Source organism: Hordeum vulgare, chromosome 2H (assembly GCF_904849725.1).
Source record: "Hordeum vulgare subsp. vulgare chromosome 2H, MorexV3_pseudomolecules_assembly, whole genome shotgun sequence".
NCBI lineage: Eukaryota > Viridiplantae > Streptophyta > Magnoliopsida > Poales > Poaceae > Hordeum > Hordeum vulgare.
In genome coordinates, this window is record NC_058519.1 from 569,309,823 (window position 1) to 569,317,628 (window position 7,806).

Genomic DNA, 7,806 nt, shown 5'->3' on the forward strand with positions numbered 1-7,806 from the left:
TGGACGTTTAGGGATCATATTTGTTATGTCCTACTGTAGATGCTTTAATAAACACATGTTTCATACAAAAATAATTATTGTCTTTTCTAGGATGTAAATTGAATTGTTTTAATAGTCAATTTTCCATCTACTCCCTATATTAACTAATATAAAAGGGTTAGGTTATTATTTTAGTGATCTAAATATTTTTATATTTGTTTACGAATGGAGTAGCTTCTATCACTACATCAATATGAGTTGTACTAAACTAGTAAATGTGCCCGTGCATTGCTACGGGTGACGATGTAATTAAACGAATCAAACAAATGATGAAGTTAAATGGATGAATTAGAATGCATGAATAGTATCATGAGGTGACACTAAGACCTGCAAATTTTATTCAACGGGAGAAAAAAAACATTGCTCACCCCTAACCAATATATAAGTGTAGCTCAAGACCCATTTCCTAGGTCCACATTTTTCTATTTGAACACGAAAACCGTGTTATCACTTATTATTATCCTCTTTTCGATCCTTGCCAATGGTGGCTACCGTGTTCACCTGAACATGGTGAGTCTCAAGGCGGTGAAGTCGACCATGACCATACACATGTCACTGAGTCACGCTAATGCAAGAAATAAAACTTTGGAAAACAATATCATCGAGCTAGAAGTGAGGCCCACCCTTCGCAGTTATCTCCTGCTTGAATTAAATGTAGGTATCAAAGAGTCGGTTATTGATTGTGATGAGAACCTTTCTTGAGTTAAAATGGGGGACATCATTTACCAGGTGATAAACCGGGTACAGATCCACAATGTTGAAAGTATGTTCTTAGTCGAAACCAAAGTGAGGAAATGAACAAAAATACCTCATCCCTGTCAAAGTTATCTCCACTATGCGGATCAAAGAGCACATCTCCTGAGGCAAGTTCAAAGCATATGCATGCAAAGGACCACAGATCGACAGATGTAGAATACTTGGAGCCCAGAAGGACCTCAGGACATCTGTATTGCCTTGTTTGGATATCACTTGTGAACTCCTTGTACGTCCAACATGCATTTCCGAAGTCAACCAGCTTGCAGCCTAGTTCAGCTTCCATCGCCATCCTATTCCTAGTCCCTTTGTTGCCCAGCCTATGCCCTCCTCCTCTCTTCATGTCCCCATCCTGGCTAGGACTGCCCTCATTTGCTGTACTCAGATCTCCCTTATCATCTGATTCGTCTATGTTGGCGAATGCCACTGCCCCATTGCCTTCTGAAGTTGAAGCAACTACATGTTTGGCTTTCTTCCGGATCTTCTTATGTTGGTTCCTGGTGACGCCACTACTCGTTGATGGTCGGGCAGGAGCCCTTGGAGGTGGCTCGATGGCCCTTGCAGCAGGCGGCACCAGTGGCACACCTGACTTCCAGGGATCGTTTGAGGGGTCAATAGTGGACACGAGGAATATGTTTTTGGGCTTCAGGTCAGTGTGGATAATCGAAAGCTCGCGGTGGAGGTAGTCAAGGCCAATGAGCACATGCCGGCATATCTCCTTAACCATTGGAAGCGGAATGCCACGATAGTCCATGTACTTTATTAGGGTGAGCAAGTTATCACCAAGAAACTCAAACACCATGCAGACATGGCTCCCATTGGGGCGTGTGTGCTTGAAGTGGTCAAGAAGCTTAACAACACAACGGGAGTCTTCAAGGTCACCGTCAGCAATCTGCCTCAAGATCTTGATCTCATCCATGGCAGCCTCCGAGTAGTGTTGTGCGCTCTTCTGCACCTTCACGACCACATACCTCTGCACAGATAACCAAAAGATTCAGAAACGCTGGACACGAGCAGCCTGAGCCTCTAGGCAAGTGGCGTAAAACATGAGAATATCTCGTGTAGTGCGATAGGGTTGACGGATAAAACAGTAATAATGAGAAATTGATTTAGTTGTTCTGCATATGAGCTCTGTGACAAAAGAGCGAACAGTTGGTGGGCAGGCAGACAACTGCATCCAGATCAATATTTTTTTCCTACATATCCTCGTAGCGAATCTTAGAGGCAGCGGGGTGATTTTAACACGGGGTTTCACGGCGAGGCGAGGGGGTGGTGAGCACGTACGGAGTTGGCGGTGTCCGAGGCGAGCCAGGCGGTGGAGAAGTGGCCTCAACCGAGCTTCGACTCCATGACATAGGCGCCCTGCTTGAAGTTGTCCCCGGGGCGGACTACGTGGTAGCCGCCACGACCATAGTTCTCGGTGCCCTCGTCCTCAGAGGTGTAGATGTTGTTGCCCACGTCCCCGTCCCCATCCCCGTTGGCGGCGGCGGCTGCCTTCGCCTCCTCCTCCGCGCGGGTACCGGCTCTCCGCCTCCTCCGCCCAGCGGCTCGCCCGCCGGAGCCTCGACCATCGCGCGGGGAGGCCCGGATATGGGGCGGTGGCGCGCGGGGACGGAGGTGAGCATTGGAGGAGTTGGGGCCGGCGGCGCACGGCGCCGTGGCAGGGGGTGGTGGCGCGCTGGCGATGGAGATGGGAGGTAAGGTCGTGGGTGGTTTGGTGTTTTTTTTTCTCCCGCACATACCGATTCAGCTTCACTTATCAATTGGATTGCTGGTTAATTTTAGAAAACACCAAGGACTTTTTTTAAAATCACCGCAATGGGTTTTTCGATGAAAGCGATAGCATCTTTATTATTAGGTAAAGATATCTTCTATGTATACGATGGAAACGTCTTTTTTTAGTTGGATATAACCCTTATTTTTTGTTGTAATATATTCGATGTCTTTCTATTACACATATTTGTACGTGTCTCTTGGAGATAGATTATTTGTCAAAAAATATTAGTCCAAAGATTGTTCAGTTCGAATTGGGTATAGATGGTTCCATTGGAAATTAATCCGTGTGCTTCCAAGTCTGTACGTGCGTGTCCTCGCCTAATGTAGAATGTAGCACGTGCATGCTTGTTTGGCTACGCGTATTGGCGCAGGAAACCAACGTGTGTGCTTTTGAGTTTGGACGTACAATAGTGTACTTCTCTCTCCTTGCCTAATATTCACACCTGTAATAGTATAAATCTAGTCCTTGCCTAATCCTTCAAAAAAAAAAACTCATTGTCTTATCTTCACCCTTGGTACATCTTAGTTTTAGAGTGTCAAATCACAACCGTTAACTTTCTATGGTTTTAAGTGCGAATCGTTTTTTTCTTTTACGTTGCAGATAAATGATGGAGCACGGATTGAATAACAAAAAATATAGTTTTTTTTTATAAAAATGCCGCGGTGGGTTTTCCGACGGAAGCAATAGCCTTTTTATTATTATTATATTATATATATATATATATATATATACATATACATATACATATATATATATATATACTAGCAAAAGGGCCCATGCGTTGCAACGGGAGAAAGAAATACCACACAGCACACGCTCTTAATTTATAAAAAATGTCTATAATTTGAGAATTTATAGTTACGATACAAATAAAGATGGTCTTATCCTACAAAAATGCAGTTCAAAATTTTACAGGTCTTCTATTTTAACACGGCTTGCATGTAGATTTAATACGTACAAAGAATCAGTCAAGTGACCTTCAGTTTCATCTCTAATCCTGATTTTGTTGACGTGTTCATCCCCAACCCGGATGAGTACCGGTATGAAAGAAAGACGAATAATGACTTATTTATTAAGATTGCACCCTAGATAGTATTTTTATTAAACGTTTAACAGATAAAATAATATCATATTTAAATTCTACATATTTTTCTAATCAAATTCCATGTATAATATGTTAAATTTGAAGTTACGGTTTAAAAGATATGAGTATTTAAAAAAATATTTAATATATATTACGAGTTTAATGTCATAAACAGTAAGGGCTTTTTTATAAAATCACCTCGGTGGATTTTCCGACGGAAGCGATAGTCTCTTTATTATTAGAATAGGTATAAATATAAATTATATATATATAGATATAGATATAGATCAACTACACTTAAGACGGAGGGAGTATTTTCTTATGATACGCATAAGAAAATCAAACAACACATCTCCAAAATTCTTTACGGTCACGTCCGATCATAGCTGGCAAACTGAACGCTCAAAGTCTGCCACAACGAGCCACGAACCGAGCGGTCGACTTGACGGAAGCGTCGGCTAGCGCGTGGTCGGTCCACATTGGCTCAACTGCACGGGAGAAACAGAGCCATGCGGCCGATCGCGATCGGTACTCGTGTTTTTTACCGATCGGGGTCGGAGCTTTCCTTGTCACTCTTGCTTTTTTTTGTTCCGTCGCGTCTCCGGTCGCGTGGACAGGTCGGATGATCGCCGTCCGATCGACGCGCGCGCGCATCAACTTTGCACGGCCCACCAGTCCCGTGGACAGATCGGTTGATGCAACTAACGTGGAGGAAAACGGAGCCGCACGCACGCACGGTCGCATCATACTTTTCCTCTGTGACATAACAACTGTACATAACAGTTATAGTTTGGAAAAACTACCACTCCGTAATTATCCAGGACCGATCCTATCGTATCTCTCTCTCTACAAAGACACCATGAACATTTCTGAAAAAACGCAGTCCCCATCCCCGCCCTGCGATCGATCGAGCCAAGGCGCAAAGGACACACGTGCTGGATCCGGCAGCATGCGCGCGAGCATTCTGGATTTCCGGTGGTTCTGCTGGCCGCCGGCAGGCTTATTATGCATGTTCTTATCCATGACCCCGCACCGCCGGCCGTCATCAAGTCCCCGTCGGCGTATTAAACCCTCCGCTCAGAGCGCTTGGATCGGAGGCGCTCCACGTACGTACCGTATCCGACTGGCCTCCCAATCACTCGGCTGTGCAGCTAGCTAGACCGACCGGTCGGGGACCTGCTTCGCTGTTTGATGACCCAGACCGGCAAGCTGCTTCGCAGTGTGAAGATCCAGACCGTCGCGTGCAACAATTCACTTGCTTCAGTTAACTGCGTCGTTTTCGGTTTTCTTGTCGGTGGATAATTATATTGGTGGCCATTTGGTCTGCATGGATTGTTCAAACGGGCACGTTTTGTTGTCTCGGTTTGCTTCCGGGAGAAGCGCCATACATAGGGATTATGTTTTGTATGCTCCAATTAGCATCTCCGTACTTACCAGCTTGTTCTCCCCGCACAGGAAAAAAAAAAGAAAGAGAAAGACTTACGCTTGATCAAAGTTGGCTATGTCAGCAGCGACATCACATAGCACACCCTCGACAACAACAAAAAAAAGAGGCAACCTGTACGAATATCCAGAGCGCGCTTAGGCTCTTGTGCATCCCGTAAAGAGAAAATTCATAGAATATATTAAATAAATTCTAAAAAAATGATTTTTTTTCATGGAATATAATCTTTTTTGCCACAGGCATGTTTTAAATTTTAGATCATTTAGACATATGAGTAGCTTTGAGCAAAAAAGATAAATCGGACCAGCACAATATATGAACAATAAACTTTTTCAAAGACCCTAAATTTGCCTTTTTCCTAAGAGTTACTTAGATATTCAAATGATTTGAAATTTAAAACGCACCTCACGCATCAAATTATCTTGCATGCAAAAACCATTCAGAATTCTTTGAATTTTTCTAGCATTTTGTTTGAAATTTTTGTTCATCGCATGTGCAGCCGAGCCTGGGCACAGAATCGTCTAGTCCCAACAGATGGTAGTCCCTCCCCTTTGTTTTTTTTTCCTTTCCAGTTTTTAATCTTTCATATTTTTTGAATGAAAAGTCCAAATAAATTATGTTTTCATATTTATGTCTCTAATGACGAGGGCTTTCAAATAAGATTCAATTTTAATACATCTTGACTAGTTAAAAAATATATTCTGTTAGGTTTTAGCCTTTGAAACTTAGTACGAGCGACCTACGAAATCACAACTTTAGTACAATAAATATCCTTAAAGTTTTAAGTCTGAAACTGGATACGGGCGACCGAAAAAGTCACAAGTTTCAGATGCAAAATGTAAGTGTCAATTTAAAAAAAAATTAAACTATTGTGCCTCATGCGGAATCCAACTATTTTACGGATCGTGAGGCAAACGGCTAGCGGGGAAAGGCTTCACAGGATGCTCCCGCACCTGCGTGCCCTTTTTGAATTTCCCGTTTATTTGCAGAACCCAAAGTTGTTGCTTGGTCTCTTTTGTTCTGTTGGATTGGAAGAGTCACGACACAAAACTGCTCGATCAGCATCTCAGTATTGGAAAAAATCAAAGTAGAAAGTCTTGCACTTATATTAAATACAAACAGCTATCAAACCGTACGCTAGTTGTTTCCAGAAAATGGTTAGTGAGACGTTGTTTAATCTAAATTGTTAGACGATCATTTCTTATGACTTGGCAAACATAGCTTGCTTCCTTCTATATCTCACCGTGTACACCACGTGGAATACAAAATTACAAAATCATTACATGATGAACAGTTGAACTCTATTCCTAGTCTTTGATAACTCGATCAATGAACAACACATCTAACAATGAGTATGAAGGAGATTCTAGTAAGTGTAGAACCACGGTTGCAATACGATGCAATAAACCACACCTTCTGTGCTCCATACCTGCACGAATTGCGTGGAAGAAAAGTCTAGCAGCTGGAGAGTGTAGACTTTAGTTACATTCGCCGCCAGCACCAGTTTGGCACCTTAAGAGGAACCACAATTAATGTTTTGGAGAATCCTTCTACTCCTATGTTAGATTTTTACTACTCCTTCCGTTTCGGTTTATAAGTTCGGCACATGTATCTAGGTCGTCAATTTGATCAACTTAATGAGAGGCATATATTACAAAAAATATATCATTAGAAACTTTAGATGTTCTATTTTCTAATGATATAATTTTTATGTTAAACAATATATTTTATATAAGTCAAATTGACGACCTAGGTATACGTGCATGCCTTATAAACTGTGACGGAGAGAGTAGCAAACATGTCCTTATACACATTGGACGATATCAGCAAATCTCTTCAAATCTTCACACAACAAATAACATGATAAGTGGTATTACGCAAAACTTTAATGATTGGATGATTTTTGAAATGTACTCAAGTTGTTCCCAAAAATCTTTATGGTTGCAATTCCAAAAAATAGGAGATCAAAATTAAGCCACTTGTTAACAACCATTTAGAGTACATCGACGTATATTGGTTGGTTATGGTGCACGATGAGAAATTGGATGACTATGTACTATTGTATTCTTTAGCATATGGTAGCTAGTAGGAATCAACATCCCTTATAGTGTGAATACTGTCTTTTGTGAGAGCATTAAACTATCATATCTACTCAAGTTAAATGGGATAGGAAACATATGTGATAGGTATTTCTGAAATACCCCATATAGAGAAGGTACTAGTTAAGGTTGCACCATAAAGTTTATTCTAGAAATAACTAACATGCAAGATAATAGAATATTTAAAATCTTCACATTGCTCGAAGCGATTTTCATATATAACATGCTAGATTTGGAGTTAAGTTTTGAAAAATATGAATATTTTAGAAAGCATTTAACTTTACACAAAAATGAGAAGTAAAAAAGGCACAGGGGTTGTGGTCAAACTCAGGTCTCCTGGGTGGTGGAGCAAAGCTCGGCATATAAACGAGAGCAAATGGCCCATGTAACAAAGTGAATCGTTTTTCCACTTATGAGTGCCATAATTGGTAATTGTGTTAACTCCGGGGGTAATTTTAAGATGGACGGGCAGAAGCATTAATCCCTTTATTATTAGGTATATACATCTTTGTCCACAGACTCATGATGGCAGGTACAAAGTCGTACTATATGAGTCACATGACCGTATTACTATCCCGATGTGTTGTTGCCACAATAGGTGTAGTCACTC

At 41.5% G+C, this 7,806-nt stretch overlaps 1 pseudogene; it reads right to left on the minus strand.

The window, feature by feature from the left end:
- Positions 1 to 757: 757 nt before the first annotated feature.
- Positions 758 to 2,532, minus strand: LOC123428664 (annotated as a pseudogene).
- Between the last annotated feature and the right edge of the window lie 5,274 nt (positions 2,533 to 7,806).